At 41.4% G+C, this 15,555-nt stretch overlaps 1 protein-coding gene across 1 annotated transcript in view; it reads right to left on the bottom strand.

The window, feature by feature from the left end:
* The window catches only part of LOC139669559 (voltage-dependent L-type calcium channel subunit alpha-1C), a 412,800-nt gene that overhangs the window by 34,379 nt on the left and 362,866 nt on the right, over positions 1-15,555 (bottom strand). The window lies entirely within an intron of this gene.

Raw genomic sequence — 15,555 nt, 5'->3', positions numbered from 1 at the left:
AAATAAGCTGTAATAAGTCTCCAATCAAGAGCCCTAGTAAACTAGGTCTTTGCTAACACAGGAGCAACAAAATGGCAGAAGAGGGCAAAAGGGAACTTGAAAGAAATGCACAAGAGGCTGGGCTTATTCCCTAGGATGCCCAGGATCAACACTGGCCATAGCAGAAGTAAGTACAACTGCCATTGAATTTGATGTAAGCTCTATCCACTACCACCACATGTGAATCACACCCAGGATCTCCTGAGTGCTAGATATGCTGGCATCCAGGCAGTGGAGGCACTGATATTGTTAAAATGTTTCTTGTATCACTACTATCAAGCTCAATACAGGGGCTGATTTAGTTCTCCAACTCAGATCCAAGCCATGTCTGTGCAGGGACCAGCCAGCTTCTAGTGCATCCATCTGATTTGTAAAACCATAATATTCCAGTGCTAAAGCAACACTTTCTGTATCCCCATTTCCTTACACATAGTTCTGGGTGAGACAATGAGTTGGGAGAGTCTAAGTGGCTCTTGGCAACCCTGAAACACCCACCACCAGCTGTGGAAAGTGGGTTGCTAGAGCTAATTAGCTCACTGTACCTTCATCCACCTCACAGCAAAACTCTAGACACCCAGTGGGTGTATTCATGGAGGCCAGGCTGAGCTGAGCCTGGAAGAGTCTAGTTGCTGCAAACACTCTGCATGACATTCCTTGATTAACCTCTGGGGCCATTTCCAATACTGAGAGGAAGTCTAAAAAACACCCAAGGCTGCAAATACCCTTAGGTGTAAGAAGCAGAATTGAAACTTAAATAAAACCATCTTTATGAGGAGTCCTTCAGTTCCACAGTAACATAATCCTTCAGGCCTAATCTCTACCACATGCCCCATATGCCAAACCTGTCTGTCATTACTTCCCATGACTACATTAGCAAAGTGCAAACTGATTTATTTCTTCTTCTGTCAGTGGCAGAATTCCCCTCTAGTGCCACAGGGAACTCCTGCAGCAAGCTCCTGCTCTGCAAGGATGCTGCAGTAAAAAAAAATTGGCAATGTATTACCTAAATAACAACTGTAGTTTGGATACACAGCCTATTTGGTGATATAGGCAATTAACAACAATTAAAAACCCAAGGTACACCTAATCATGTAATAATCTTTTGAGTTAACTCATTGGTTTGATAATGTAAGCTTTCATTGCTTTTATCCTCCTCTTTCACATGTTTGCTCTTGTGTTTTCAGATCACATACAGGCAAAAGTTGGCTTGAATACCAAATAAAGGAGCAGTGCCCATAGAGACATTTCTTACAGGTCAGGCATAGATTTTGATTTTGTGTTGCTAGGCAAACATCTTTCCAGCAAAGAGTTTCTCTGTCCCATTCCCCTTCCTCTTTCTAGTTTTGCAAATTGTCTTTTCTAATAGTAGGAGATTTATTCTGCTAGTTACTGCATTCCTGGTAGAAGGCACAAAAGCCCTTCAAAATAACTGAAGGTAGCCTACAAATTTTCAGCACTTTTCAAGATTCTCCATCCTTCCTGGCTGACAGTGTTGGTGCATCTGTGACTGACAGGCTGAAGAAGCCTTTTGAGTTACTGTAGAATATTGTACCTCAATTGTCATTTTTTTATTGTTAGTATTGCATCAGAAAGTGCAGGCAATAGCAATGTGAATAAAAAAATATGTATAAGAGAGTATGACTTTATAAGGCACTTGGTAAGTTTTATATGGGGTGCTCAGTCTGGGGGAGTTGGTATCATGTTGTAAACCTGAAGTTTTTGAGTATCTTTGGCACTGCCAAGAAAAGGAAGCAGAAGTTGATTTACTCCTCTCTTACTCCCTGAGCTAACTGGCCTGCATTTTAATTTGGGTCAAGTATGGAGCAAATTACATCACTACCTGTGGTAGAAGCTCAAAAGCAGCACGGGGAAGTTTCAGCTAATGCTGGCAAGGTAGTATTTGTATGAACTGTAGTCCTGTGGCCTGAGGTTCCTGAGATGCTTGTGCATAGTGAGTGAATTTATGAGGGGGAAATCAACCCTCAGCTAAGCATTGATGAATACATTTTCTGATATCCACAAAGGTTTCAGAAAGGAACCAAATCCTACCATTTTCCACCTGTGCCAAAAATTCACTTCATGGACTCAAGCATAGACATCTGAGAACCCATTACTGGAATTTTCAAGTGTGGCCATTCCTAACTATAAAGCTGAGAGAGCTGCTGCTAGATTTTCTGAGACTCTTCACCCTTGCAAGTGATGAGGACATGCCAGTTTTGGGACAAGGACAGGCAATTGGCACCTGAGATTGTAGTAGTCACATCAGTTCCCAGGATGGAGGCATGGTGACAGGTACTTGGAATTAAAGCCAGTGTGTGCTGCCCATATGAAGTGGACAGGATTTCATTTCTACAAATCTCAGAATAACAAATCCTCATCTGTTTAATGTCTTTGAAAGAGCTGCACCACTTCACAGAAAGCACTCTTGGCTGTAGTGTTTAATTTGCAGCTGTCTTTTCTCCTGGATGTGACTTAACCTGCAAAGGAACTTCCAGCCTTCTCTCCCCTCTCTTGTCATTTTGGGACACAAGTAGGATGCACATACTGAATGAGGAAGGTCCCAAACAGTGAGATCAGTCAGAGATGATGTTCTGTGCAACTTCCATCATACAGAAAAGGGACCTGAAGCATAAACCACAAACAAGTCCAGGGCCATGTTTAGGGTGATGTAGAAGGGAACCTGCAGCCTAAGGGTGGGAAAAGAATTATCTGATGCAGGATGTGTTGGTGTAAAGACACTCCAGGTGATGAGTGCACTGAAACTGTTTGGGTAATATTTATTTGTTTTGATGTCACTATATTAAAGAAGGTAACAAAGATGCTAAGGAGCAGAAGAGGTCAAGGAAGAAAAGAGCAAGTTCTAGAAGCCCAAGTAAAGATTCAGTGGGATAAAGAGTGATCCCTGAAGCTGCTCAGGATACTATTGCCTGCATGCATCTCATTTTAATTACGCTCAGTGTGCACCAGACCACCAAATTTTAAACAGATACATTGCTTGAGCTGCTGCAAATTTGTGAACACCCTTAAAGGCCCTACAAGCACACAAGAGAAAGGCACAGCATATGCCCATCATGAAGTCAGTATCCTAGGGAAGGGAGTTTCTGGGAAAGAAGACAGGCTTATTCAATGGAGAGATACTTAAAGTCTCGAGGTCACAGCACTGGATAAGGTAACTGTGTTCCTGTTAATCATGCTCTGCCTGGGTAGGTGGGAGTAAGCTTTACTAGTGACTATTTGCAAAGAACTTAACCACTTCAGGTCCTGGTGAACCTCCATACAGTCTCACAGATCGAACTCGGTGCCTGATACTGCCGTCAAGTCAAGGAAATAATTTTTAACAGGTTGTGCTTTGGAGGCCAGGAGAGGATAAAATTTGTACTCCAGGAGAACCTGTTTCAATCTTTCAAGGGCAATATGTAAAAGTCAATATTGGGAGATAATTATGCTGGATTGCAATCTATTCTGAAATTCTTAGAAAGGATGACATGGCTTTTTAGGGCTGTAAAGATGGGAGCAAAAAGACCAAAGACTGTGTAGTCATGGTTGTATCAACCCCCCCTGAAATCTCCATGGCTTAGAATATCTTCTGGATAAAGATTTGGAAGAAAACAATAAGGTGTGTTAATAACCAGATTCAAGTGAAAGTTTCAGCAGAAAATTCCTAAGAAGGGACATTAATCCCACCTCATCCCTGTGGAACACCGGAGATGGAGGACCATGTTGAGAGGTTTGAGTTCCCTGGGGTTTTGGCTGGTTTGCTGACAACTGTAATGGCTATCCAGAGAAGCAGCACCCAGACAGGCCTGAAGGGGAGCTTCATTAGGTTTGTACTGCACATGTTTAATAAATACATCCAAGGAGGCTCCTTGACTGCTGGGTTAGTAGGTTTGAGTAGCTGTAGAAGCTTTATTGCCATGAGATGACAGGACAGGCAGGCAGCATTCCCATTACCAGCACTGCTGATGGTAGTATTTGTTTTACACCACACAACACATTGAAGATGATGAGTTCAGCTCCCTTGGAGGATCCAGTCTGTGCTAGAAAATCTAAACTGATTTTTTTCCCCTAATGTTTGAAGGGCAAAATTTCCTTTCTGATAGTTTTTTACTTTCTAACAATGTAATTCTTAGGGAGGAATGTCTTTTTGCAACCTTTTATGTTGTGAAAAACTTTGGCCTGGCTTGATCTGGGCAACATTTATGCAGCTGAATGCACAGTGTTATTGCTTGAGTTGTCTCAGTGAATGCAGTGACACAACTGCAGCCTTCTAGTTTTGCTTGTTAGTCCAAGGTTAGAAGAGATGAGAGGAAATCTGTTTGAGATGCTGGCACCATGATATGATAAAATCATATTTTTCAAGGAAACAAATTGCCAGATGCTTATGCTGCCTTTTGTGATAAACAATCTATAATGGCATTTCTCCATTGAGGAAATTATGGCTTGTGAATAAAGCTCTTAGGAGATCACTTACAGGAGTTGGTTGTTGATGATGGATATCTGCTAAGATGTTTTCTTGATTGCTGCTGATATTTGGAGAATGAAAAGTTACCCCTGAAGGTTGTCCATTGGCCTGTCAGCCTTGTCCCATGAGAAAGAGGGTTATAGATGTTCACTTCTTGCTTTTTTTCTGCTCATTGCAGGAAGGATGCCCCTGAGAATCCACACTGTAGAGTCCTCCTGAGCAGGCTGTGTAGTTCCTTTGCAGTTGTAGGGTATCAGTCTTTTCCAGCTCAAATTCTTTGCATGCAGACATCTCCTCCAAGAGCCCTGCCTACTTTATCCATACTGCATCTATGACCTTCTTGGACACAAAAGGAAGGGTGGAAAAAGACATTCTGGGGAAATGAACTCATCATACAAACACAGATAAGTTTTGGAGGGGAGTTATAAGCACAAATAGGGCAAGGGAAAGCCAATAATGCTACTGGTCTGGAGTTTTTTCTTTAACATATAGGTCACACTGAGATGGGATCTGCAAGGACCTGAGTTTCAAGAAGAACAAGAATTTACCAAAGTATGGGAGAAAAAGAAATTTATAATTAATCAGTGCCATGGAGACATGATAAAAGAGGACACTAGTCTTACTCCTGTGTTTGTAGTGTCAAAAGTCTGAAGTGACCTCAGGAGGCTGAGGAACACAAGTCTTTGTGGAGAGCTGGAAGAAAATCAGGGTTTCAAATCAACCTGGCTGCTGGCAGGTATTAGCCTGCTGTTCCACTGGGGAGTTACCAGCCCCTTCCAGAGCCATCTGTCTGCCACTGCTGTCTGTGGTTTTAATCACAAGAACCCCAGAGATAACCCACCAGCCACCACAGTCTGTGAAGTTACTATAAAACCAGGCAGAAACGTATCTGGCATTTCTCTGACAGGGAATACTACTGGATTGCAGATGGCATAATTCTCAATTCCCACAACCTTACAGAGAAATCAAATTATTAACAGGGGGGAAAAAAAGCCAGAAAATCTTCTCAAACTGTGCATTCTTCCATTAAGCAGGCAGCTCTCTGGGAATTTTGGGGAATATTTTGAATAAAACTAGACAGAATTAATTTTTTTTCCTACAAAAATATTTTCAGTTAGAAGAATGCTGATGCTGAAAGTGAAATGTTCTATAAAATCATGTCAATTTTGAAAAAGGCATTTCAGAAATGTAAGATTGAAATCTCACACATTTTGTTTTTATTTACAGTAGAAATAATACATAACTAAGAAAAAAAATCAGTCCCAGATTAAATTGCTTTTACTTTACTTAAGCATATGTTTTGATTCTCCTCAATTATTTCTGTGGAAATGATCTCTTACTAAAAGTTTTTCAACTTTAAATTTTTATTCTATTTTAGAACAGAAAAAAAATGTTACAAAGGGCTCTGGGGAACAAAAAAATCAAGCCTTCCTAAGCTTTAATCTGGGTGAAGCACTAGAGGTTTTTTTGATCATTTAATGTCTATTAGAAAAGGGCACAATTTTACAGGAAATATAGGGAATTGAGGTGTCTGATGCTGTCTTTACTGGGGCAAAATGTGAACACCTTGTTGATTTCCCTGGAAAAAGCCCTGAGCTTTATTCCAGAGCAATGTAATGTGCTAATACTCAGACAGATCTGCAGAGAAGGCTGAAATCTCTTGCAGCAGGGAATTAAAATTTTATTTGATGCAATAAGGGGAATTAGGAAAAATGTGACATCTGCAATGAAGTTTGCCATTACATTTCTGCCTGCACTAACTCATGTGGGCCAATAGACATCATGTGCCAACTCATACAAATGCAATATATATGCATTTATACTTCACTGATTCCACATGATCTCAGATCTCAGGGGAAATATTTGCATATCCATATGCAACAAAAGCCTATTTCGAATACAGTTAATAAGGTCAAGGTAACTTTTTAAGCAAATGAGTCCTGCAGCTATCAGGTTTTTTTCCCCTTCATTTCCTATGCATTCTAAGATTTTGAAATTCTAGAGCTTGCCTTTCTAATTAGCTTCAAATATGTAAATCATATAAATTTGAATAGCTTATTAATTAATTTCATATATATATCCATGAAATTGTCAGACATTAATCTTATGGTTCCAAGTGCTTAAGGTAAATATAAGGGAAGTCAATTGCTTTAATTTGGTTATGCAGATTACCCTAGATTGACAATTACTGGACAAGTAATGAAAGAGCTGCTTTTTTACACAGCTGAAAGCTCTATTTTTCCCCATGACTTTCAGAAAAGCAGAACAATTGGTAAAGCATATCTATGCAAATTATTCTTAATTTTCAGGATGTTTTAATAATCCTTCTCATTAGCTCTGGGTAATCAAGTCTTATGGTAATCAAGCCTGGGGGACTCCTGAGAAAGAAGTAGATACTGAACACTATGAGAGATGCAAGGCTTATCTTCAGGTACAAGTACTGGTCTGACTCAGAGAGGCATGTGCATCTTGCCTGTGTTTCATTACTTGTGTTTTGTGGGACAGGTAGCCAAAAAAAGCCCTGGGATATCTGGATGGGAAGGTGCTGAAGAAAAATTGAGCCATGAAAATGAATGTTGAAAGGCTACTTGTGTGCAGGACATTTTACTTTTGTTTTACAGGTAAAGTGACTTTGAGGATTTTCTGTTTGAGTAACAGCTATGGAGATGTTTTGCTGATTTGAACACCTCTGCCAGAAGCCATGTGTGACAGTGGACTATTTTCCATTTTACTTCTCTTTTCACTTGACCAGTTCTTGATTCACAGAGCAATGGCTCACAGAGGATGTGATCAGCCTGTCCCAGCCCAGAGCAGACTGAGGGGGACAACCTTGGGAACAGAACAGACCACTCAGCAAGACAGAGAGAGAGAGAAAGTGGGAGCATTTAGAGTTCCCTTATCTCCCCAGCCTTCCTCAGATTTATTGCAATCCATGCCAACAGTGTCCTCACTGCTGTTCCTAAGCAGCCCAGTGTGCCTCACTGCCTTTCCCATGGCAAACTTAACATGGCTTTTAAAGTCAAGCCCAGCAATGTATTTATCACTGTGCTGGAAAGGGAAATATTTTCCTCCATCTCTTTACAAGGATTTATGTTCTGTATTATATTGATCATTATTCTCCTTTCTTGTATTCTTTTTTCTTTCATTGTCTAGAAGGATCAGAGGAAGGAAATCTGTGGTACTGGTTTTCCAAAAAGAGCACAGCTTATATTTGGTTTTTACTCATTCCAAATAACAGTTATTTTCATCTCCAGGTTCTCCCATTCCAAATACTGAAGAAAATCCATCATCTTGACTTTTTATCTGTAGGAGTGGTGTGAAAGCACAGATGGTCTGGAAGGTGGCAAACAGAGATGTTCTCTGACATACTTGGCTTGCTGAGGTTCTTGTGTACTAAGACCACACCACTGATCTTGATAATGAAATAAAGAAAAAGACTGTCCAAAGCATTCATACTAGTCTTAATTCCTTGATTACTCTTCTCTGGGATGATCTTCCTGAGCCATAGATAGGCAGGAGCTTTCTTTGTCTCCACCACCAACTCCATTGGTATTGAGAGGATGAGTAACATCTGCTGGTTTCTTCTTCCCTGGACACTGGTGATTTGAGGAATGGAGCAAACTCCCCAAGGCATGTCCTTGTGCCATGGCTGTGCTGGTCTTCAGTGCACTGAATGTTTGAGCCCTTTTTACAGCCATTTGTTAAATACTTTTGATCTAACTGACAGGATTCCATGGTATGAGAAAAGGATGAGGAATAAAGAAAAATGAAGAACAGATTGAAACTTAATGCTCTCTGTGTGTTCGGGTTTCTCTGGGCAGCCTCACCTGCCTAGAGCTGAAAGGAGGCTGGAGACCTTTGGACCCTGTAGAGCTCTGTCTGTGAAGAGGTTTCCTGGGGGCTCAGTCTGAAGGATTTGCAGTGATGTCATTGTCAGGAGCATGTGAATCCAGAAGGAAACTCCAGTGGTGGGGAATTACACTGGTGGTGTTAAGGTCAGCAGCAGACCTGTGGTCTGCAGCAAAACACCCACTCCTCAGCATAACTCTCCAGGGACCAATGGAGCCCAATGGAGCCCAGACCAGGAACAGGTTTTCCCAGGAAGGCAGGCAGATTGTCCACCAGCTCAAAGATTCTGCATGCAGTGTTGCCAGGCTCCATTCTTTGGCAAGCCCAAAGGCTCTGGGTCTTCCTTGACCCAGAGCCTTGAGGGTGAATGAGCCTTCCTGTGCTTTGATGAAGGTGCTTAAAGGAACTGTACATGATGTTCAAAACAGGCAAAGACTCAATCCACCTTTGTTCAAAAGCACCAGGACTGTGGATTGCAAGAGACTGTAGATAGAGGTGAACTAGCAGCCCCTGTCAATTTTGTACAATGAGTCTTTGCTCAAAGGAGGATATCCAGAGATACCAGCAGCCCAAAGAGAGAATTTGTTATGGGCCATTTTCATTTTACATTTGTAGCAGTTAGTATTTAATTTCCAGACTGTGTCATTTCATTGCCTTTTAAATTAGAAAGTTATTTAATGTTGATGCAGAACATTTCCTGGAAAAAAACAGCCTACAGACTTGTATTGGATTTCTGTATGTTAATATGGGATACAATAAAGCCTATGAGCCATTCAGGGATTTGAATGCCAATCACAGGCAGTATCAGAAAACCTTAGAGGTCATTTGCAGACTGTGGATAGATCTTACAAAGCTACTGAGCAACATTTTTTTTGTTCTACACATCTTTCCAAGAATAAATTATTATTGATTTGATGAATTCTTTGGTTTAAACAAAAGTAGGGATAGTTTAGATGGTATGTGATACCTACTGTGTGATTTACTATGTTCAAGTTCGGTTGAACAGTTGAGCCTCAAATTCCCTATCTTTAAACATCAATTTATTTTAATGTCTTTCTATTAACAAGTGTTTCTTTACAGCTGAGGCATCTTTGCCTTCATGTCTGTTCAGCTTATGAAAAGATGTCACTTAATCTGGCTTTGGGTGAAAGAGATTTACTCCCACTTACTCAGACAAGGCTCAGCAGGCAGCACTGCTGACTGTATTCTCTGAGCTTAAAAGTGGATTTTGAGAGAACAACTGGGATATGACCAGCTGGGATGTCCCATTACTCTGCAACAGCAATTAGAGCCAGTCATATTTTTTGGCCATCAATCAGCTGACCATAAGCAGCAATCCAGTCCCTACAGCTTGGTCATCTGGATGCAGCAGGGAATGGGTCCCATTTAGCAGATGTCTGGGAAGATGTATGAAGCAGAAGTCATTCTGTTGGCATGTTGTGGCAGACAGTCTCCACTAAGAGCAGAGCAGTGAGGAAAGGTAAGAGCACAGTCATTTTGAAAACACATGTTTAGTAAGAAATAATAAAATATTCCTTCTTATGTTTGCCTGGCTGGTACATATGAGTGTAGGGAGAGCAGGGCAGGAGCTAAATGAGGGTGCTATATTGCCTAGATTAGAAACAGTAAAATTAGTTTTATGTGTTTACCTTTGATTACAAATCTGTCTGGATGGCCATATTCTCTTGCTTCCCAGAAAAAAACCACAATCAGGTCTTTATTTAATATGAAATCTGGGCATTTGGGTTTGCAGACTGGTACCCACACCATGCTGAACTGTTGCCAAGTGCCTGGCACAAAAGTCCTCTCAAAGGGGAACAGCCCTTCCCCTGGACTGATGGTATCTTGGCTGAAGACAGACAGAAAATATGACTGATACACTCGGTAGAGAGGAACTTGTTACTGTCTTGCTGAAAACTACCCCTAGTGCTCCTGGGAATGGGAAACATGATCTATGCTGCCCAAATGTTCAGCAAAATCTGGAGAAGTCACTAGGGAGAAGAAGATGGGGGAAAAGAGCAAGTTAAAGATGAAAACAAGTGAAATACTTGTGTGTGTGTCTTCCCTTCTTCCATCGCCTTCGTTGCTTTCATTGCAGCTGGCAGAGCAATCGGGAACCAGTTAGCAGTTCTCTAAATATGAATAATAGTATAAGATGGTGCCTGCAATGAGCTCTTGTAGGATCAATGTTTATAGCTCTTGTAATTTGCATGAAGAACAGAAGCTTTTGCAGTGAAAAATGAGCAAAATACAGGGGATTGTGCCCTCTCTGTTACTGTAATCTACATATGGAGAACAGCGACGCTGGAAAATTCCTTGGGCATTCTCAGCAAGGTAGATCTTAGAAAAAGGAGAATTAAATGCCAGCATTCATCTTTCACTGCTTCAAAGAATTGCCTAAGATGATAGAACTAGATGGATTTGAGCCCATGTGAGCACCTTTTTGACCATCTAACTTAGGGTGCTTAGGGAGAGATCATTAATTAACATTAATATATTCAGAGACCATCTAAGGAATCAGAGATTTTTCTATGAGTTCATATAGAGATACAATCTCTATTAGAGTTCAGGGAAAGTTAAAAGAAACTTTTGCTAGGCAAATGGAATGATTTATCCTGGCTAGAAAGCCAATGGAAAAATATAACCAGCTTGTGGTAGCTCTAATGTTTTTTTAATCTGAGCATTTTAACTAGCTTTGTGGAAAAACATTGGAATTAAAAGTAAAATGAAATATAGCTGCAATATATCACAAATGTTGATGCCAGAATATGGTAATGTTATTTTTCTTCAAAGTGTGATGTGATAGAAAAATGACAAGTAAAATTAAATACTAGTCAGAAAATCTGGATGTAGGCTTTTTAAAGAGTCTTTGCACTGAAATGTTCACTTCACACACTTATTTTACTGTGGAACCAACACAGGACAAGGTTGGTCTGTGGTTCTTTGTGTTTCTACTATTAGCTATTATTGATATTGTAACAATAATTTAGGGTCAAAGAAGGAAACAGAACTTCATCTCTAAGGGCCTTGAAACCCACCAAGGTTTGGGGTATGTGAAAGTCTTCAGTAACTAAAAACATGATTTATTCCTCAGGGCAGTCAGTGAGACATTGTGGCCCACCATTTTAAAGAGAGCTCTAAACATTTTCACTCAGAAGGACTCCAGACAGGTTTGTGCATCAAGTCTTAGAGCTATAGGGCTGTCTAACCTTCTTTTTGCTGCTTTCACATTTAGCTTTTAAGATTTTTTCTCCTGGATTCTTTATCTTTTCTTTCTCATATTTTAATTAATTAGAATGTGTGTGGTTAAATTTTTCCAGTAAGGCAAATTTATTTTTATGCTACTCTTAGGTCTTGCCTGCATTAAAATACATTCTGATTATTCCATGCAACTGGAATAATGTCAGAAGCCAAGTATAACAGGTAGTTTTGTGGAAATCAGAGTATGGAGGTATTTCCTCACAACTGGGCAGTATGAAGAGTCTCTTAAAGGGGAAACTACATGCCTTTTTCTTATGGTGCTAATGTTGCTAGTAACAGCTCAAATACTCAGGTAAACTTAGGCAGGAGTCATTTACATTTACTGTCTCCTTTTCTTAAAAAAAAAGCATACTTTTTCCTGATTGTCCATATTTCATATAGATTTCCTTACAGAAAAAGTTGTGCAGTTACCAAAATCACCTCTTTGGGCAAATCACATTATGAAATCTGGAAATGCACTGAGAATACCAACAATTTAGAGATAAAAGAAAAAAAAAGAAATAGAAAAAGAGGCCCCATCTTCATGACAAATATATACATAAATAAAAACAAAAAAATCCTGTTCAAGCATGGTTGTGGTCAGATAGTCATACCATACTTTCTTCTCCCCAACAGAGGGTGAAAAACATGTACCAGAATTGTTGACTAAGCATGGGAGGTGATCAAATTCAAATTGTTCTAAGCCTAATCTGGAAGGAGTTTCGGGCAAGTCTTCTGATGTTCATGAAAGAAAAAATAAAGCACTAGCATTTGTCACTGCTGCAGCTCACAACCATGCTTCAACTTGGCTTCCTACGTACAGAAGCTGGGGCCACTGTGGTGCGTTACCTGAATTATTCTAGTGATAAAAACACCACCAGATATTAAAAAAAGCAAACTAAATCCACCCCCCCCCCCCATCAGTTTTATCAGTAGTTTTTTCCAAAAAGAAAACAAGTCATATACACATACATATACACGCACACAGGGATAGCTCAGGACTACACACAACTTCTAGGATGGCAGCAGTAAGGGTATGACAACACAAGATGTCAAAAGAAGCCACTGTGCTTCTCCAGCCCTTTGCTACATAATTTGGAGGCCTCTGCTACCCAGATGGCATTGGAGAGAGAGGAGAGGGAGGGAGATGTTTTCTGCCTCTTCTGAAAGGTTTGGGTAAACAAACTTACGCGTTCTAGGAATTGCAAAGATTTGTGTCCAGTGGCAGCTGGTGGCCAAAATCTGAGCAGCAAAGGGCATGGAAGCGGAGAGAACCAGACAGGCAGAGAAAGACAGACAGACAGACACAGCGACAGATATGAATGCCAGTCCCAACTGAGGTGCAGGCTGGATGTATGTCGTCCTTCCACTGATCCTTGCTCCCATTGTGGGGGGTGTGTGTGTACTGGGCTGTGCGCAGGGGCCGTGCCCCAGTCCTTGCACAGGCGGAACGCCCCAAGGGCACTTCTACCTGAATAAGGACTGCAGGACTTAAGCCACTGGTTCTCTGCCTTCAGACACATTGATTGAGGGTGAAAATGAACTTGTGAGGTTTAGTGTGGCTGGAGACAAGGGAGAGGAAAGCAAGGGAGAAAAGGAAGAAAGGTAGGGTGTGGGTTAAAAGGGAGAAGTGCAGGAGAAGGTGAGAGGGAGACTTCAGTATAGGCTGTCAGATATTCCAAAGAATGGGAGCAGGAGCCCATGGCAAATCATATGAAGCCTCTTGACACCAAAAGCAAGATGACTGTAAAAAAAAGCCCTATGTGCCTGATTTAAGCCTGAGCTGTTTTAGTTCAGAAATAAAATAGACTAAATATGAAATCACTGCACAGGTCTCCAAGTCATAAGAACTGAATGTTTTGGTATCTCTCTGGCCTTACTGTATCAGTACTCAGGAATCAATCAAGTTGCAACCCTTTGCTGACTTCGTATCAGAATTTGAAAACCTTTTCAGAAGCACAAGATATAAAGTATTCAGCTTTCCTGAGTATCTGACAGACAAATGCCAAACCACTACCCAGCAGGCTTGGGCACAACAGACCTGACTGACATTTTTTAGGGGAAGTAATACAGCAAGATGGGGTTTGGGTTTCCCTAACATTCTTTATAGGGGTGCTACTTCCTGAAGTACCCAGGTCCTATGTCTCCCAGATGCCACCATGGATCAGACCACACACAACATTGCACTCTCCTCCTGTCACCTCTCCCATTAAAAACCCACCACTTTCATCAACCCTCAAACCAGTTGCAATGTTCACTATTAAGAAAAGGTAGGGAAAGACTCCATTACTTCACAAAGCCCACAGGTCACCCTATTCCTCACAGTTCTCATCTTCTAACCATGCACACCCCCCTGGCTCACCACACCTGCTGTATCATGTTGTGTACCTGTCATGGGTAACTCCTCCTCCTCTGTTCCTCCTGCAGCGTTCACAGACACACTCAGACATGCAAGTACAGTCACTGAGTGGAAGAGGCAGGATGGATACCAGTCCAGATGGTTTGCTCAGTCATCCTCATCTACTCCCAGACAAAGCTGATGAAGACAGAGGTACCCACACAAGCAGACACACTCAGTGACACTGGCAGAAGTCCTAGAGACAGGGTCACAAGGAGGTACAAACCCTCCCCCTCCCTGACATCCTTTCAAGACAAACAAATGGACAGAATCAAACACACCACATTCCCACTGTCACTGGTACCTGCACTGGTGCTCTGGCGACACACCCGCTCCCACCTGAACATGCCTTTGTATGTCTCACACACCTGCATGCCATGAGCTGCCCACTGCAGCTGGATGGGCAACGCCTCAGCTGGCCATGGGGACTCGTCCAGCTCAGTGAGCAGTGCTATGAGCTTTGCTTTGGTGGCAAACAAAGACTCAGCCACACAGTATCTTTGGTCTGTCACTGGCAGGGGAAAGGAGAAAGGAAAAAGGACCCCATGCACCAAAGAAGTGCCAGCTTTTCCCTCTGACCAAGAGGAAGGAGGTTATATTAACAGCTTTCCCAGTGACTCACAGGGTCTGACTGTTTTTCTTTTGTCACTTCAGGCACTGTAATAGCACAGAGTACAAATTGAACTTGATTTTCCCTTTTGATACCAAACAACAAACAGTCATGAGCCCCTTTCTTTGCCTGGAGGAGGGGACTGGGGGCTGTCAGTCAGCCTTAGAGTGCTCAACTCCAGGTAGTGTCTGCTGACATGGAATGGAAGGAAATGCAAGCCTGTGCCCAGGGCTTCTTCTGGGATGAAGAAATTTGCTGGCTTTTATTCAACTCCTATAACATTCATTTCCTATTATAATAGATAGTAATAATTTTTTCCACTTCTTCTATGAAACTTAAAGTGTTTTGCAAACTCCAATGAAAATACATTCTTAACATAAGCAGTAATAACAATCTCTGATTCACTAATGGGAAGGCTGAGGCACAGGGATGTAACGCTCTACATCCCAGGATGCATATATTACATCATATTTCATCTTACTCCCCAGAAGTCATTCTTGATCTTAGAGTTGACACTTGGTAGATGTGGTCTCTGCCTTGGAAGTTGGTGTGGTTTTTGTTTGTTTGTTTTTTTAGGGAAAGGTAAAAAAATCCTCCTCTCCATCTTTAGTTACTTAAGAAGTGGCTTAAGAGTGCCCCAAAACAAAAATGTTCAATGTTTCCAGAAAATTTTGAAAAAAGTCCTCATTTTGTGGCTATGAAGTTAGTTGTGCAACAGTCACTGAGAACAAAGCTCAAAAAATGCAGCTTCAAAGTCAGGCAATTTAAAAGTGAATTTGGCAGAAATTGTGCCACCCTGAAGTTTTTAAATCCTCTGTGCTCGGTGCACTTACTCAGTTGTATGAAATGCCTCTCCAGGTGTCTGTGGAGCTGGCTGGGGTTCCCAAGTTGCCCAAAGCAAGTGGGCCCAACAGGATGCAATTGGACTCACCACTTGACATGGAGGTGTTTTAAGTG

The sequence above is a fragment of the Pithys albifrons genome, chromosome 3 (assembly GCF_047495875.1).
Source record: "Pithys albifrons albifrons isolate INPA30051 chromosome 3, PitAlb_v1, whole genome shotgun sequence".
NCBI classification, from domain to species: Eukaryota; Metazoa; Chordata; class Aves; order Passeriformes; family Thamnophilidae; genus Pithys; species Pithys albifrons.
This window is presented reverse-complemented; position numbering and strand designations above follow the sequence as displayed.